Source organism: Cydia pomonella, chromosome 19 (genome assembly GCF_033807575.1).
Source record: "Cydia pomonella isolate Wapato2018A chromosome 19, ilCydPomo1, whole genome shotgun sequence".
Taxonomy (NCBI): Eukaryota; Metazoa; Arthropoda; class Insecta; order Lepidoptera; family Tortricidae; genus Cydia; species Cydia pomonella.
Window position 1 is genome coordinate 9,790,190 of NC_084721.1, and position 20,479 is coordinate 9,810,668.

Below are 20,479 nucleotides of genomic sequence, written 5' to 3' on the forward strand. Positions count from 1 at the left end.
GTCTGTGCTAAGTGGCAGCAACTTGGAAGTGATACTCTGTGGAAGCCCTGTAGGTACTTGAATAGCACTTTCATCTTTTTCCTGGCTATGTTCCCATATCACTTGGGGTCAGCCCTCCTCGTACGTTTTCGCCACAACAATCTATTTTGTCTTTTTCGATGGTGCTTTTCCAGGAGGTGGCTGGTCGGCCTCTGCCTCGCTTCTTTTCCTCCATTTGCATTACTACTCTCGTCATATTGCCCCGGTCTCGCCTCATGACGTGCCCATACCACTGCAAGCGATTTTCTCGCTGTCCGTTCTCAATTTTTGTGAATTGTTGTGACGTTCCTGTAACATATTCGTTTCTTATCCTATCCAATCTAGTATCTCCTCCGGCCCAACGTAACATTTTCATTTCGGTAACGTGCATCCTTTTCTCATCTTCCTTTCTCATTGGCCAGCATTCCGAACCGTAAATCAGCGCTGGTCGGACTGCCTGTTGATTTGGCCTTTAAGTTTGATGGGCATTCTGGTGTCACTTAGCACGCCCGATAGTGACCTCCATTTGAGCCAGGCGGTTGTTGATCTGTGCTGGATGGCTTTTTCAGTTGCCTGTGTCAGGGTTACGATTGAACCGAGATATTTGAATTCTTGTACTGATTTTAAAAAGGAACTTTCAATCATTACTGATGCATTGCTATTGGCGGCGCCTCCAGACAGGTTACACATCATGTTTTCGGTTTTGTTCTTGTTTACTCGAAGTCCATGCCTTTCCAAAGCCCGTTGCCATGCGTTGAGCTGTTCCTGCACTTCTGTTAAGGTTTCTCTGATGAGAACTATATCGTCAGCGTAAAGCAATGACCAAGGTAGCGGGCGCTGCAGATGTTCCGTGTTTAGTTTATCACTAGATTAAATAATAACGGGCTTATAGTGGAAACCTGGTGAACTCCGATTTTACCTCGAAATTGTCGGACTCACCCGAAGGACTGCTAACCCGTGTAGTTATTCCTTAATCTTTTATCAATGACATGTATTGCTCTGGAACGAGTTGCGATCTCAAAGCACAACCAGCACAAGCTTAACTGTAATAATACAACTGCCGACAAAAGGAGCTTCAGCTATGGTTTTTTCTGTATACAATTACTTAGCTAACTACTCAATTTGTTACGAAACGCATCAAATTATGCTAAGAAATATTTTTTTATCCAATAACAACCAACGAAATCGTTTTTAATCAACCGATTTATTCTAAATTAGATTATCACACTTCGCCTCATCGTGTTCTCGTTTAATCATTCGTTCAGTTAAATAATTTGGGGTCAATTTGTTGAATTATTTAGCGAGAGAAGAAACAATAAAAAGAACCTTTTAAAGCCCGCAGCTCCGAAGATTATGACGTCGATCGAGACGTAAATTACTGAAATTTTCGGCCAGCGTCAAGCTGATGAGATAAAAAATAAAGCTCTTTGAAAAAGAAACGTTCCAGGGTGTTATACTTTAAAGTAAATTGAAATACTCGGACTTTTTTATCGCTAGCTATTTTGCTTGACTTAAATAAGAATAATAAGAAAAGGCCGTTTAAAACTTTTTCCTACAAATCTCATGTATGAAAACGTACCCAGCATTTATTTTGGAATTAATTATTTATAGCACGAGATTTATTTATAGCACATGAAAGTATGTTAAATAGAGTATTTTTGGAATCTTTTGTGTTAAGCTTTTATAAGGCAGAGGGAATATATTTTCCACCTGATTTTGAACTTTATTTCAAATTCATAGTGTTCAATTTTGCATAATTCCTGCCACGCCAATGCTTTATTTTACATCTACTTCTAATTGGCAATATACATAGACAAACAGCGTGTATTTTTAATCCATCCTCAAATTGAATCAAGGCGTAGATATCAGTACCGTGAAACGATTTTAAAAGGATTTTTTAAACTTTAATTATCAGAGTGCAATTATTTTTTGAAATATTTTCGAGGGTAAATTTATTGCGTATATAGTCATCACTTGAGACAGTTGTGACGTCGCGTCAGAGAGTGCAACGTTTTGAATAAACACAAAAAAAGTAATAATACATTATGAGCTGAATTATTTTATATGGAAAAATAAAAGTCTAAACTCTAAATATTTCAGTAAAATATAAGAAAGTGAATTCATTTAGGCCTATATACTAACTACCTTTAGAATATGTGGTCATTGTAAAAATACAAGCTGTATAACACAAAACATCTTGCATTGCATCTTGCTTTGTGTGCATAAACATCTTGTGTAAACAACAGAGTTATCTTGAAATCGTATAACATGACTAATATCAGCTTAGCTTTATATAATACTAAATAGAAGAGAACTTATGACTATCAGTTTATTTCCATTTGAAATAAATTTCTCCAAATATGTTTATTGTTTTCCCAAATCGTAACGGCTAGTGACTCATAGCCAAGGAGTACATTCGACATACATGCCTCAACACGAGTTTAAATGTGAGGCAGCGAGGCATAGATTAACCAGCCTGTTATTCCCTTCAGAGTGCATCACGCTAACCAGAATAAATGTGATCTCTGACTACTTATACTTGTAATAAATGTCGTGGTTACACTTATATTGGTTGTAATCAGCGACGCGTTCAGAGACCATGGAAATAACAACCAGTGTCTGGCGTCGGGCCAGCACCCGTCAGTTTTATACAATCAGCATTTTGCCAGTGCACTTACATAGTAAGCGGCATTCGAATTTTTAAAATCTGCAACCACCAATCTATACGTACGAGTTAGATTCACGAGCAATAATCTTAAAAATCGGACAGACAGACGGACATGACGAATCTATAAGGGTTCCGTTTTTTGCCATTTGGCTACGGAACCCTAAAAAAGAGACCAACTTGACATTAATGTGTAATTCAAATCGGCCTCCAGCATCGCCGTATGACTTCTTTAACTTTGATTTTAGCACATGATCAGTATTGTAAAATACCAACCAACCAATACGATTTTTTTTAATGCCGCGGCCTCCTCCGGTACGTTTTCCACAGGCAAGTAATACTCATCGTGATAATTCTAACAACTTCAAACACAATTAGGTTGCGTTGTTTTATCATAGAGTTCCAATGGCCACCTTCTGTCTCCATCATCAGATCAGATCGATGGTACCATAATATTGTAAGATTTGATTACAAACGCACACACAGACAGACAACGGGGCAGGAGAAACTAGAAAATAAAAGCTTGTAAAATAAGCACTTTAGGACTTCATTGGGGACTCTTAATCCAGTGACGAGCAGTCAGAGTTTACTACGTAAATAATAATACTTTACGCTAGTGCCGAATTTACAACCAGTGAGGCACGCCCTAGATGTCGAGGGGGGCTATATCTTGATATACTTAACTACCATAAAAAAGCGAAGATGGGAGGAGGCGCATAAACATTTTCAATTATATGTTTTATTAAAATTAGATACCTATAAGGTAATGGCATCAATCATGAGAGATTCGTGGGAGTATTTTATATATTTCACTGATAGATAGATGCTTGTTTGCCTATTTTTAACATCAGTTTTTAAACACTGGCAATATGTAACCATTAAAGCACAAAACAGTCGTAGAGCTGGGGCCTTATTCGAGATGCACAACTGTCAAATTTCACGTCCACATCAAATCAACACTTGATTCTATCGCATGTTGATTGTATCAAGTGTTGATTCTATCAACTGTGGATATTATCATTTGGAACAATCAAAACTCATTCATAGAAAAAATAATCAAACAAAAATCAACTTTGTTTATTACTACTATATAGTTTGAAATGGCTCTGAACTCGAAGTGGTTCGGTTTGATTTGATTGTCACCTGACTGTGGATTGCTAATGTCAAATTTTGACAAGTGTTGATTTTATTGCTAGACTTTATTGTCCATGGGCTTGGGCACCATCTTGGTTTTTTTGACGTACGACAGGGAATACCCTTCCTTTCCTACAATATATGGCATAGAGTAAAGCGTCTTTTTTTTAAAACATAAGTTTACAGTAATCAGCGACATCTTGTATTCGATAGGATAAGTAATGCGCTATGAACAATGCGGCGGCGAGTAGTGAAACTGTACCTGACAACGTCAATCAATTAAAAAGTGACCACACAGTTGATGGTCGATAAATAAAGGCGATTATTAATTGAATTTTAACGACAATAAAGAACTATTGACATGCGATCTTTTTGTTGAACCCACACCTACACGTCGAATAATGCTCGCTCCACATATTCTCCTATAAACGCTCAAAATTGTAAAAAAAATTGATGCAATTTACTCCGCACCCAGTCTCAAGTTGCTTCTAAATCTAAACCACATTCACGAACCAAGTTGTAACCTAACACATCTGTAAATATAAGGCATATGATTTAGAGATAAAGTCCGTTTTTTTAAATTACGAGATGGTTCATGAATAACCTTTATTACTATAAAAATAATACTACATTTGTCAAAAAAAAATTCTGTATTGCGCTATTACATAATGCATAAAATTGATATAAAGATAGGTACCATAGTAGCTCGCTCACTTGGTCTATCAACAACTATTTTAATGCTCTTTGTACTCGTATACGCGACCCCATTGTATGTACAGTCGCCATCAGATATATCGGAACGCATGTATGAGATCTCAAATTATTAAGATAAGACCTACTGTACTGTCTATATTACTTACCAAGACCTAAGTACCTATTATTTATATGTACCTACACAAAGAGAATTCCTATGTTAAAAGGAGATTAAATACATATTTTGTTATTCAACTACAAATAAAATAAAATTTATCTTTTTCAGTAAACACATTTTTTTACCGATTTCTTTAATAAAATAAAACATTCAAGTATTATGTGACTATATTTCATTGTCTTCGGTGTAGATTATTTACTGATGTTCCAATTTCCTGTATCAGTTTGGTACCAGGAAATATAAAAACTACACCTCTTCAAAAACTTTGCTGGTAGTTCGACATCTGTAAGTTTAAATATAAAACATGATAAAAACACTTAAGTCAAAAACGTATACATAAAATATTTGCCCTATATTCTGGTCGCTCGGTAGGGTGCCCAGAAGGCTGGGTGCATTTCCGCGCTGGTTAACAATGCTGATCCTCTGGTCACCAGAAGCCTATATAAGGCGCTCTCATAGAGCCACGCTAGTGCCCTAGGGTTTCAAATTAAACCCCAAGTGCCACAAATATGTAGTTAAGGGTTTAAATTCTGGATCAAGAACATGGAATACTATTCGCTAGTAAGGCCATAGGTATTAGAAAAAAATAATAGTAGGAGACGGCCGTGGTCATGGTAGGTGGTACAGGTGGGCCAGGCAAGCTCTGAAATTATGCACCTATTTTACTATAACTTTGTTCACCTGTGTATATTTACTGTTTCCATGATACTCATTTTTAATATGTAGCCCGTGTAATCGGGCTGTATAATTGGTCTCATATTTTTTAACACAAAATCATAATTATAATTCAATAATTAATGGTGTTTTACATATTAATCATTAATGTACCTATTTTGCAAAATTTTCTTGCATATAATAATATTGTTTACTTCAATTGACGTGTTTATTATTTTCGTTACTATGTCAACGTTAATACTTAAAAAATTATAACGTGAAGGTTGAGTCCGCAGTACAGTTACAGTTTACGTACATAGTGGCATTAGCACAGTCGGATTAGGACCAAACTCGAAATGTCTGAACAGTCATGAAATTTGGTATGTATATACGCCCCTTAAAGGCCCCTTTTTCATGCCCACACCATTTGACATTTGGGGACCTCGAGGAAAATGTGGACCATCCAGGAGAAATTCGCGTTTTACTCTAAATCTACGTTCTTTATTCAATAATCGTGTAAGGCAACATTCAAGCTTATAAAATTCTACATAAAATAGTTTTAGACATCTTTGCGAAAAAAAATGATCTTGCTTTAAAAAATACTTGCTAAACCCAGATTTAGCCCTTATACCCTTTCATGGGATATTCTCTTAATAGGAAACTTGGAAGAATAAAAATTCCACTATACATTTGTACATAATCTACCCCAATATCAATATTTTACTTGACTGCAACTTAACCAGAAAGTAGGGTTATGGGTATAAGTACTGAGGATTCAGGACACCCTGTACCTTAGGATACTGGACGGATTTTTTAAATGACGTATTATTTAGCCCTAAACCTTTTTCTTCCGTTAATTTTAGTAACTTTGTATTGCATAGCACTTGTATACTAACTGTGGATCTACTGATGTCTGTTTTACTGTACTCCGCTCAATAGTTTAGGCGCTAGAAGAAAAAATATGATTTAATATTCGGAGTCCTCTCAAGGCGGCTGTATTGATTTTTCTTTAATAGAACAAGTAAAAGTAGGTTGTGAATGGCAAGAGGAATCTAACGATACGTCATTTAAAAAAATCCGTCCAGTATCCTAATACCTAGCTACTGGGTGTACTGAATCATCAGTACTTACACCACTAACCCTTCTTTCTGGTTTAGTCACAGTAGAGTAAAATGTTAATATTGGGGTAGACCACGTACAAATGTATAGTTAAAAATAGAATTCATATTCCTCCGAGTTTCCTTTTAAGAGAATGTCCCCTGGAAGTGTATAAGCGTTAAACTTAGATTCAGCAAGTATTCTCTATAACAAGATGTATTGTTCTGCAAAGATATCGAGGACTTTTTTGTGTAGAATTTAATAAGTTTTAATGTTGACTGTTGTGTTGATGGTACACATTTTCCAAGATGGTTCGGATTCCTCGAGGTCCCCAAATGTTAAATGGTTTGGGCATGAAAACGGGGCCTTTAATTTATATACATAATAAATTTCATGACTGTTACAGAGATTTCGAGGTTGGTCCTAATCCGATTATGCTACATTGTGCGTCCGCAGCAAATTCGGTTCTCCATACAAATGTAGTTACGCTCTCATTTTAAAATGACTTGCTAGATTGCTCTGAAACTTTGTACTTACAATAGGATATGGTATGTCTATGCCTATAATTAATTTAAAACATAAATGTGAAATGAGAGCCAATTAAGTTCAATATTAAGAATATGTGTCGTTGTTGACTCGCCGACAACGGAATTGAGAATTTGAGGTGCCATGTTCTGTGTTGTGTAGAAAATCCTGAAATTATAAAGGATTTGTCTTGGCTAGTTTTTACGTATAGGCTACGTATCACCGAAACGTCACAAACACCACGAAGGTTCGGCTTGTACGGGCCCTCGTTTTTCCTATATTCTTATACGCTGCGGAGACCTGGACTATCCGAAAGACAGAGGAGAAGACGATAGACGCCCTAGAAATATGGTGCTGGAGGAAAATGCTGGGGATATCCTGGACCGAGTTTCGGACTAATGTCTCCATCCTTAAAGAACTCCGTATCAAGCAGCGCCTTTCGACTCTCGTAAAGACCCGCATACTCAGTTTTTTCGGTCACCTCTCGGGGAGGAACAACGACTCCATAGAGCGTCTAGTGGTGCAGGGTAGAGCAAACGGAAAAAGACCGCGCAAAAGGCCACCTATGCGATGGACTGACCAAATCAAATCTGCCATGAAGGGTCCCCTGAACGCATTTGCCAGAATGGCTCCCAACCGCGAAAAATGGCGAGAAATCGTACGGAAAGCAACATCTGCGCCTGATATCAGCAGTTGACCACGACGCTCTGCAAAGAGTACAACGACAAAGAAGAAGAAGACGTATCATATTTGTCTAAAATTTGGTTTGTTGGTACACACACAAGGGATAGTCTCTAGCTAGGTACGGGGGCCACACTCGTCAGCGCGACGGCGATATTTTTTACCTTTTACCTAAAAATCTCAAATTTGTGTACGGGCTCAGCTCCTGTTTCGTCTTAAGCCTGAATTTAACAGATTCTGACTCACAGGGGGTTTTGAGCATGCTGTTGCGTTCGTTTTCAAATTTTGAAAAAAAGAACTAGCCTAACAACACAATAAATGCTTGTTTATCCGCATTCTTCACTATATCTCCCTGTCTCACTACTATCTGACCTTCTAACCCAGAGGGGAAAATATACCTTATTGGGGCTACTCCATCTTCCTCATGATAATATATTTTACTTTACTGAAAAGCAATCGGTACATGATACAAGATGCACATTGTTAAGAGCCGGGGTTAGAACCCACGACCATTGGTTTTAAAATGAAGCTTTGTATATAATTTGTATTTTTATAATAAATTTGTTTTCTTGTTGACATTTTGTTGTATTGTATTGCTTTATGTTAATTGTCAAGATATTTCTTTCATCCTGGACAATTGTCACATGCGTCACATGTACGTTTTTATGATAGATCTACATCGACGCAACTGCATGTCATTGTCAAAGAGCATATAATCACTACGTTTTAAGAGACGGGACTTCCATACTAGCGAGTGGAATCAGTTTGTTTCGCAAATCATTACCAAAATGTACGACAAAGAACTGTCAAAGAACCATAGTAGCAACATAAGCGATTTAAATAGTGTAGTACGCTACACGCTTACGATTCTTATCGATATCGATAAAATAAACAACATAAGCTCCTAACATAACAACAACATAGGCTCCTGTCTACAAATTTTGTACTCGAAATCAGGTTAGCAGCGAGTCCACATTTAAGTTGCATGTTATAAAGTGGATAGATAGTTCTTAATTGGACTACTATCTGGTCGGGCTTAATGTGGACCCGAATTATTTTAATACAGTTTTTAAGTCGTGTTTTTTTATTTTATTAAATGCTTGATTTTCATAATGATGTGCACATACATGTTTGAATAAATGTAACTTTTCTATGGGAAGATGTATCAGGTCTTCGTTTCCAACAAATTTGGCCCACTGCCTGCATCTGAAAACATACAGCCTTGGAAAAACATGACTTTATCTACAGTTTATATTCCATGTGTTTGCTAATGAGATGATCAACTGATTATTTCGCGCTAATATGCATCTATAAATCATGTTTTTTGGCATCCAGTTATCAACAACCCTTTATCAATGCTTTAACTTTTTATGTATTTATATGTCTGTTAATCATGAGAACGGGTCTGGCCTTGTTGGCAGCGACCCTGCCTATGAAGCCGATGGTCCCAGGTTCAAATCCTGGAACGGGCATTTATTAGTGTGATGAGCATGAATATTTGTTCCTGAGACATGGGTATTTTCTATGTATTTATAAATACTTATAAATTAGGTCTATGTACATATATATATACATTATTGCACAAACTGACTTAGTACTAAAGTATGAATGGCATGTGTTGTGGGTATATATATATATATATATATATCGTTGTCTAAGTACCCACAACACATGCCATTCAAACTTTAGTACTAAGTCAGTTTGTGTAATAATGTCCTATAATATTTCTTTATTTATCATAAAAACAGAGATTAATTTTCTTACATTTTAGGTTAATATATTAAATAATAATAATAATAATAATAAAATTCTTTATTGTGCACTACTAAAGAAAAACTCATCTTACAAACAAAGACAGGACTTAAATTAGACCATAAAAAAAAATCTGATTAATAATCACTAGATAAAAAAAATATGTTAACTAATGACCATTAATGCATAAGTGATAGATAATTTATGCATTATTAAGCTTCGACGAATTAATTATGGTCATATTGCATGCTAGTTCTAAGGAAATTTCACATATTTAATTTAATTATTTACACTGATATACAAATAAAACTACAGTTATCGATAGTTATAGTACATCCCTAGTTCACAACGAAAAATAATGTAAAATATCTAATTTTCGATGTGTTTATAGCCTGCTGACCCAAAATAAGGTCAAAAGTATCTAAAGCAATACTTACCAGTCTTCATCCAAGGGAAATTTCGCCATAAAATCCCTTTTTTCGTGATTTTCTCGAGTGGCTCGCTTGCCACATATTTCACACTTAGTAAACCGTTTTCTCGCTGACATTGTAACAAACTCGCTCTTTACTCTGATCACCGTTGACTATTTTCGATTTTTGCACTAAACAATAAAGAAATTACACGAAATACCCGAACAAAACATTGAAGCCTTCAAAACAAACAAAGCAATTAGGCTGACAGTAGACTTGATGTAAACTTGACAGAATAGCACTGACGTTTTCTTTTTCTTCGTTGGCAATGATTTGCGAAACAAATTCCATACAAAACTTTTTTCTTCCTAGTTGCGTCAGCCTGATCGGAATTTGGCAGCTAACTCCATCTTGCGTCCAGTAGAAGAATCAAAATCGTACAGGTAAAACTACTCTCTGCCTTAGGATCCCCTTTTAAATGTCATAAATCCAAACATGGCAGCCATACCCATCGACAAAAAAGTCTACCGTTGATCTAATTTCATTTGACAGTTAACTAATACGTATTCGACACGCTTATATTTGACAACTAGAATCCTGACTAGAGCTGGGACTGCGTACCAAAAGTACGTCTCTGTTACTCGTACCAAAAGTACGTCTAAAATACCAGTTTTACGAGTATGACCCCCAATAGGCAGTTTACGTATTGGCCGTGCTTAGGCGTCTTACAAATAAGGATTATTTATACAAATATCGACTTATTATTTCGGTAAGGGTCGGAAATATGGTGACGTTTTGAGTGAAGGCTATGAATCTATTGTCATATTTTTGTTATATATTATTACATTATTTTTAGATACAACAGACACCCAGACGACCATCTGTTAACAAAATTTTATTTTACCTAAAGTAACGGTAAGAATGGAGGCACGAGGTGATAAAAGTTTCATATTTGTTTTATTTCAGAAATCAAAGTCCATACTTTTAAATACTCGACAAGCTAAAAGTAGTCTATTACAAATAACCTGTTCCAAAAACTATTCCGGTACAACGCCCCGCCTCTAGTGTGGATATTGTTCACTGACAGGTGGTGATAATAGCAATTCGACAAGTCACAATATTTCTCACATCAAATGGAAATCAACACGAAACGTCACTTTTAGCATGTCGAATAAGGGCCCTGTTTAATGTACGATTCCCACCGAACGGACGTAGTCGGCGTGCATTTCACATTTGTACGGCCGCGAGCCGGTCGGCTCCTCGCGGATGCGACCGGCTCCGGCTCCGGATGGTTTCCATCACATCTGCCAAACATAATGTATAAGCACATTGAAAATGCGCTACGGCGCGGCCCGACTCCAGCCAGTCGGTGGGAATCGTACATTAAACAGCTCTACGAGTTCTACGACTGTTTTGTGGTTTAATGGTTACATATTGCCAGTGCTCAAAAACTGATTTGAGGTTGTACGTCTCATTATTGGTGCGACATCCGTTATAGGGGTGTTGTATCTAATTAGATATTTGATTAAGATTTTAGTTCCAGGAATATATCTAGTATGACCATATTAAGATTCTATTTTGATTTTTAATCTAATCACAGTTCAGAACTTGGCAGCGAATCAAATTAGATCTAGACTATTACGTTCCATCTCGGAGTAAATAAGTATAAGTATTTTCTTATAACAGAGAAAGCTTGTTTGTTGTGGAATTCAATTTGGGTAATCCTTTAGTGTACCTCTGTACAAAGCTTTGTCACAGGCCGATGTCTGGTTAATCTCGGCTCAGACGTTTGTTTAACTCGGGCCTTGTTCGGTTGTACTTTTAATAAGTTTGGTCGCTATAACACACAGCCCGACATAATTGGTCTCATAAACAGCATCAAATGTTCAATGCGGTAAAATGGGATAAATAGGAAAAAATGGACTTTAAAAGTTTTAAAACGGTCCCAAAATTTGCATTATTCTGTTATTAAAAATCAAATGGTTCATGTAACTTGTTAGATTATGAATGGGACCCAGAATAAGATAAAATTAGGATGTTAAACTCCGCCACGGAGGTCGTTAGTACAGCCTGGTTATCACAGGCCCATCCGAAAGCTCAGCTGAAGCATTTTAATTCTCTATGAAAATGAAGCGTTTCGTATTTGTGCACGCTCGTTAACATCCGTAAAGCGGGCGCTGTAATGAATAGCCATTACAAAGTGCACACAAAAACTACCGCGATACAATTTCGGACAATGACCACGGGATGCAATATTGCAGAATGTGGCAATAGAAATTTGTAAGGTAAAGCGCACACCGTATCGAAATTGGTTCATGAAACTTGAATTGGAAACATCGCAGTCCGCCTATCAAATACACTTATGGATTGATTTGGATAAATATAACAATTTAACAGAATATATAAATATCTGACATATAAAGATCCTATTACAATAGATCAGGTAGGTTGTGATTACTTCTTTTATCACCCTGCTTTTGCTATTAGCTTGGTCCAATAGGTATGATGTTCTTTTGAGACGGGCTAGGGCTCGTGGTAGAATTAACAGCATGACATTAACTAAATTTTGTAACCCGGGACTCGTAGTTCTAGGAAAAGGATAATGATGTTTCATCTCTTACTTCTACTGGTATCCATTAAGGTGGTATTTAATTAACAAGCCCGCAAGCAATTTGCCCGTGGAAAGAAAAGTACACTCAGCTATAATATGAGCTTATACCAACAAAGTAATTAAGCTTCCAGTTTTACTAGTTTTCGATCTCCATTATCCAGAGCCCAAATTGATCCCTTCATGAGAGAAATGAATAGTCACTACTTGTTGATTGTGAAATGAAATTATCATATAATATAAACTTCTAAATAAATATTGAAGTTGAGTAAATTTAATAAAACTTAAATACCTACAAGTTTTATTTAAGATTTATTTTGATATATCAATATTTGCTTGGCTCTGTGAAATTAAAAGACGTGCTGAATTCCGCTGCTTCGTACGGGTATCTGCTTTTTGTGGATCTACCATACCGGCCTTGGGAAAAACATCAAAGGAGAAGTGTACATCAACTGGCCGGGAATATAAGAACTGCTGGTCAAGGAATTATAGACTGCCGAACGTAGCGAGGTCAAAGCCAATACGAAGCTAGCAACTGGCTAAAGAAGCTGTCCTTACATTTCAAGTAAAAAACAAAAGTTACCAAGCAACATTATTCTCGTAAACTGGTATTACAACTCGCACATAATTCTTATTTGTATATTATGGTACTATCGAGCTGATCTGATGATGGAGTCAGGAGGTGTCCATAGGAACTCTGTGATGAAACAACTTAACCTAATTGTATTTGGGGTTTTTAGGATTCTCTCGATGAGTATTAGTTGCCTGTGGTAAAAAAGTACAGTCAACGTTAAAAGCTTGTACCAAAAATTATATTTTTGGCAAAGTATTAGATTGTTAACCAAGGGATGAAAGGCTCCCATTTCTGTCGAGGTAGTTTGGCGCTAGAAGACAGCGAGAGCGCCGATAGTCCGAGACTGAAATGGTGCCTTTCATCCGAGTTAAACGGTTACGACAGTTTTTTCAAACTTTGTGCATTCATCGATGTCAATGTCAATTGATCGGAATGTCAGTGAAGTGGTCGGCACTATATGAATTTAGCACCCTCCCAAATCCAGTGGTAAAAAATGTCCTTACAATGTAGATAATTTCACGTCACTTTGATAGTTGCAAGGTTGGTCAGGTTTCCATTTTCAAGATTTTTAAGGGTAGGTAAGTATTAGGTACGAATATAGAATAATAAGTTACATTTTCCTTTTCATTTTTGGTACAAGCTTTTATCGCTCACTGTACTTTTGTTTCTACGGGCAACTAATACTAATCGAGACAATTCTAACAAGTTCTAATAAGTTTGCGTTGTTTTATCATAGAGTTCCCATGGCCAGCTCCTGTCTCCATCATCAGATCAGCTCCATGTCACAATAACATTTATTGCATTGTCATCCGATTTACATATGTATGCAAAATTTCAGCTCAATACTCACAGGGCAAGTTTCAAAAAACTAATAAAAACTGAAAACTTTGACAGATTTTCGACGAAATTCGTAGTACGAATTTCGTACAGCAGCATGAGGGTGCAATATGTATAATAACTCATTTCGCACCCTCATGACATGACTGTCACGCTACTGCAGCGTGTCTGGCATGTTTGCCGATGCGCGTGTGCCGGATTTTTTCGCGGCGATGAGGTCATGTGTAGCTTCGTTCTGGGAGAGACTGGCGGCCCGATTAGAAGAATGATTAAAACACGTTTAAGATCTTGGAAAGAACTTTAAAAGATCGATAACTAAATGACATGTCAAAATTGACGTTTATTTCGATTCCGCTGTGATCCCAATAAGATATCTACGATATTTTTAACGTCAAAGTGACATTGGTTGCCCGAATCGAGCTGATTCAGTCAATTATACGACATACAAACGATATCTAAATGATAACTTATCTAAACCAAAACTTATCGTTATCGTTTTCATTCTTCGAATCGGGTTGGTCTGGCGCTCACAGAACGAAACCAAGAAAACAATTTTTTGGACCTGAAGAGAAAAAAAAAAAAACCAACTCAGGATGTTCGAGAAACGCTGTTAACAATTTAATTCTGGCATTAAAAGGAACCTAATAACTCCAGGAGTCAGACTGCACAAAGCTGACTCCCGGGTATTCCTACCTTCTATTTTTCATCCGCGATCTTTCATTTTCGGTGCTATAAATGCAAAGAGGAGCCGCAATTTCGCGTCAGACCGCTTTCGGCCATTATCGTGCCGGCGCTTCATTTGGTTTCGAATATAATACACATTTGAAGCACCCCGGTTGTTTGTGCGGTGCTAATCTTTTTTTTAGGATAAGGTTGATTATTTTTAGACTACGCTTTCTTAGGTAGAAACCAAAGAATTTTGTTAAGTTTTAAGTAAAAGATTTCCTGTTCTAAACGAATCAGTGTTGGTAAACCTATTTCTAATAGTCTACAATTACATTTGAAATAGGTAGGTAGGTACCTACATTAAGACTGTTTTATATAATTTAATTATACATATGATTTGCGTAGGCGTTTAATCCGCTTACTCTGCACTACGTTTGGCAATGCACTAGGTGTTTCGTAGCGGTTATAGTATTTGTGATTTTTTTCCATGTCTTATGAAGTCACCAGCGCTGGCCATTCTTCATCAAAGTATCCGTTTTGTCAAATCAATGCAGCTACAAATGAGTTTTTATTACATATAGCCCCATTTAGACGGTTCAAGAACTGAATGACTCGCATGCAATATTCGATATATTGCTAACTACAGAGCACAATTAATTCAGTCGATCGACCAAATACCACAATGTAACGAAAATCGCAAGCATGTTCTTGACCCGTCTAACTAAATGGTGCTTAATGAAGGTAAATGGATGCAGAAAGACAAACAACAGTCTACAATTTCAAAGCAAACTGCATACAATGTTGTAGAATAGGTTTTCGGGTTGCTAGATCCTGTATCGTGTAAACTAGGTATTATTTACAACCTTGTTTTGACACTTATCAGAATCATCGAAGGGCTTAGAAGCTTAACCCCTCTTGCCTCAAACAGGCTGACTGTTTGGAAAGAACAAAAAATAACTCATATTCATACTTAAAAATTGCTTCTAGACTAAGGATATTAAGAACCACCACAACGTCTCTAATAGGCTTAACGTCCCTATAGATATCACCAAAAACCTATGTAACCTGCTATTTATGATTGATGTACAAAAAGAATGACTCCTCGCAGCCAGGTGCCGCTAGTAATATTATAAATCACGCTAAGCCCGGCTTACCGGTACATTTCCAGGTGCGGAATGTTAATCGTCGGCAGCTTAAGCCCAACCATTTTTGCACAATATTATCTTAATCCTTCCCCTGGACTTGGCTTCAACATGGAGATTTCGCACAGGTTATTCAATACATCTAAAATTTGTGTATAAACCTATATGTAATGACTAATTATATAGTAAGATTTCCTGTTATAGAGGAAACAATGTATGTAGAATACGAAAAACCAGTTGTTGCACTCAGTATTAAATACCTATACGTATATAGGCACCATAGTATATTATTTTTGTGAAACTATGTTGCCACGCATTACGCAACATACCTCTCTGGTATTAGGTATATGTATACCTAATACCAGAGTAGGTATGTTACGTATATTATTTTTGTTAAACTACATAAGTTGCCACGCATTACGCAACATACATATTACCACAACCACGCAACATACCATATTAGGTGTACATATACCTTTTGCGTAATGCGTGGCAACTTAGTTTAACAAAAATGATATACTATTTTTTTGTACAGTCGTCATCAGATTTCCTCCCGCGAACGCTTCGGCTGTGGAATGAGCTTCCTGCCGAGGTTTTCCCGAGGGGCTGCAGTATGGGATTCTTCAAAAAAGACCTAATACCTCTGGTGTTGCAGGCGTCCATAGGCTACGGTGTTTGCTTACCATCATGCGGGCCGTATGCTTGTTTGCCACCGTCGTGGTATAAAAAAAATCTGATATATCGAAGTGGCCAAGGTACTCAAAAATATATGAAGACGCACTCTAACGCCTTGACAATAGAGGCAATTTCAGATATTTGTGGGCACCTTGCCCGCTCCGATATATCTGATGGCGACTGTACATACAAATCTGTAGGTATGCCAAGATAATAGCTTTGCTTACTGTACATACCTAAGTTACCTACCTTTATAAGCTTGGTGATGATCGTTTAATTAATCTGGGGGCCCCCATCCAAGTGGACAATCGAATATCGACAAACATTTTGATTTCGACATTTTTGGTTACAGAAGTTACATGATAATACGTGCGTGCTGTGTCTGCAACCAAAGTTGAACCACGGTTCCTTTGCAAAATCTGAAAAATAATTAACAACAAAATATAAATATGAGTATAACGATGTAAATATATCAAGTCCCATTTATATTATATGCCTGTTTTCTGTCATTAAGAATACACTTAGTAAGCCTCTCGAGTTTACCAGCGTGAACTAAATCGGGTAATTTCGTGTGGGTACGCAGCAAAGGAAACCGGACTTACGCAATATGCACGCCAAAGAGGATAATTTGTATGAATTGTTTCAGCTTCTTGCATGAGCGTAACTCATCGCGAGCGACTTGAGGTAACTTTTGTAATTATACCAACTACTTTGGCTCGACGATATGCGAACACGGCACATGCTGCGTATGTAATTTGTTACTCTTGTTCTACTTACTCTTTTGAAGAATTCAAGAGCTCTCATTATTCCTGTTGCAAGCATAAGTGCACAATATTGTGAAATGCTGCATGTTGCAGGAAACAGACGATGTCTCTGTCAATTTCCTTGATAAATTAAGCTGCTGTCATTGCCTCTGTGCTGTTGCGATTGGAACGTTCAAATCCGTTACTCAATTTATCAAGATGATTTTCCAGTAACACTACCTATTTCTCGTAGCAAAGCAATGCTTTCGCAAATAGACTGGCACCTTCAAGTGACTTTATTTCATACCAGACAAACGACAAACGGAAAACATCAGGACATGCAACCAAACCGAATAGTAGCTCTAATAACCATGAAACTTAACATCAACGTGTCTACATTGATTAATCCTATCGGATTGTTCAATTAAATCCAATCAGGTACTAAAATTAGAGAAAGCGTGGTCGGGTAACTAAAAGCGTTGACAGAGTTAGCCCTCGCGTAAATGTAAATGTACGCTTTTTGGCCTGACTTTTGCCACTCTCCTGCCAATGCTATACAGGATAGCTCAGGACACATGAGCGGGATCAACTTTACGCATTCAGTACCGGTATTAGTGAGAATAAGTATTTTTTTGTTATGATAACAAAAAGTGTAAAATAATTTTCGAAACGCGTGGTCTTGGTAACCAATGTCAAATACTTTTTACGCACGTCTCATGAAGTTGCGTTCAGAAGCTAGTCGTTCTTAGTATATTTTATTTTTGATGTCGGTTCCCATTTTTATTAAGTATATTTTAAGATACAGATTTATTTTACTTTATAGCATAATCATATTAGATAATTTTCCAAATAGGCATATTACTTTGCTATTATGAACGTCAAATAAAGCTACGCCGGCTCTAACCCTACACATCACTGCTCGAAAAGATTTGAAACCCTCCTCAATTGGAGGAGGGTATCCTAATATGGGACCGACGAAACACATATTTTCAAAACATTACATGTTTTTATTAACATGCATACGTGTTTGATGCCATGCTTTCGTCCCGCGAGAGTTCATTTAATGAGATTCCATTTCGCATAATATTTCGAATAACTTATTATAATAATACGATTATTTGTTTTAGATATTACACGTAATATTGTGCACTAACGTATATCAAACCACACCTCAGATCATAAAAGGTACTATATCTATGAACCACACCCTCGGTTTTTCTTAATTAATAGTTATCCCCGTTTACATATTTCTTAACACATAGATATTTAAGTAAAAATAATGAAAGGCCATGTCACCTGCATGTCACTCATGTCAGTAACTTGGGTAATTAATTATTGTAAACAATTGCAAGTGTCGCTTAATTGATTAGTCTAAACAAAAGTTACTTAAGAATATAGTCGTAAGGCAATTGGTGAATAGCTTTGCAAAAAAACTGCTTTAAAGACCTAAATTATGTACATTAAAATAAATCTAATTAAAAAAACCGGTCAAGAGTATGTCGGATCACCCTAGTTCCGTAGTTACCCTTCTGTTACAATAAAATGAACGGGGGCTTAGTAAGTACCTTTGTATCTCTTTTTACTGAGAAGGGAAGACTTTTTTGCGATAACTCTAAAACTATTTTTTAATCGTCTTTTTTCTTTTCAGAGTGATATGATATATTAATACCGAAAATATTCAACTTATCAAGAAATGGTTGTTGGAGATCCCTATTCGGGTTAGGTTAGATAGATTACGTGTTAAAAAATGACGTGTAAATGACAAAAGAAAGATTTTTTTGTAGGTTTTATTTCACGATTTTCTCGCTTGTGATTTATTTATGCTATGCCGAATTGCAGCTTTTTAGTACTAACGATCTCAGACAAAGGCCGCGGACGTATAGACAGACAAACATGGCGAAACTATAAAGGACAAAGGTTCCTACTTGACTACGAAACCCTAAAAACAGTCGTCATTTTACAACGAAGATTCTTTTAACTCAATTAAAGAGTGAGGTTTTTCCTTTCACGTCCGTCCTGATAAAAACATTAACGGAAAGTGGGAACATTTTTCGTTTTATTATCCTCGGATTAGATAAAATGACAGACGCTCTCTTACAATCACAGGAAAAAACGTAAAAACGAAACAGTGTCGACAGAAGCAACGTAAATGGTAACTCGTTACGTCACATTATTCCACTAACGAAGCTACTTATACAGTTCGCTTACAACAGCTAGCGAAGGGGAAGAAAAAACAATAATTTGTGTTTTTGGGAGACGGCCAAATCCCATTTACTTCGAAGTCCGTAATTCTTAGTTGAGAAGTCGCCAGAAGACAGCTGAAGGAATAACTTCATAAATAATTCGACAGCACATTTCTTAGAGTCCGACGCGGACTTATGTTCCGTTACTTGCCTAGTGCTGGAGCTTACCGGAAAGCTTCAATTTGAATAAGGATAGAACGAAAAACTTTTATGTCACACGTGTATTTTTGCAAATACGATAGTGTGTTTTGTTGAAGAGATAAAATATTAATCTAGTTGGTATTTGATAATCATATTATTTATAACATTATCATTTTATAAGGGATCTGCCAAGTGAAAATAAATGTTATACTGTTGTATAAATATTACCAGTTTTAAATAAACTTACTATACTTCCATTGACAATTCAGGCAAATCTTTTGATATAAACAAATTTATGAACACATAAAATATCGCCTTTTAAATCTTCCCCTGGTTTTCGAAAAACAAAGTGGGTTTTCAGACCTCTTCTTCATTTTTTATAGGTAATTGCGTAACAAACCAATAATAATAATCAGCTTGTGGCGAGCTGTTGGGGAGTAACGACCCCACGGACCCGAGTACTCCCGAAAGTCGGGCAGGGTCTCCGTCTCCGGCGTGTCTTCGTCGGTCGGAGTGGACCCCAAGGGGACCCGCAGGACTCTCAGCTCTGGCTTGCCTTCATTGGCCGTCCAGAGAGGAGTCGTTAGAGCTAAATGCTCCAGGGGTGGAAGTGAAAATTTGCATAAGACGCGAGTTGGCACAGTGGATAACAGCCACTGAGTAGAAAGCGGCGTACACCTCTCGACACCCCTGAGCCGCTCACACCGGTGTTGCTCCTGGTCGTCTTCGACACGGCAGTCTCAGGGGCCCATCTAGTGGGCGGCAAGTCACCGCCTGCCTCGATAACTAGTGAAAACATTGTTATGGCAGGTGTCCGGACGTCTTTGCAATAACCCAGTCTCATTGTCCACCCAAACTTCAATCCATAGACCGTTTTACTGTTCACTTTTTCTACAATAGTCCCAATGCCTGCTGCGACCGGTCCGGCAGGCGTTCTACATGACATTAAATCTCTCCAAGGGGCCTCTACGTGTTGGATCTATATCCCCACGCAAGCCTATCAAAAGACCGGGATTTATAGGCCCGTGAAATCCAAGGAGAT

General features: G+C 37.2%; 1 protein-coding gene across 4 annotated transcripts in view; it reads left to right on the plus strand.

The window, feature by feature from the left end:
- LOC133528380 (uncharacterized) overlaps positions 1-20,479 on the plus strand; it is a 563,200-nt gene that overhangs the window by 497,474 nt on the left and 45,247 nt on the right. The gene's annotated exons all lie outside the window — the stretch shown is intronic.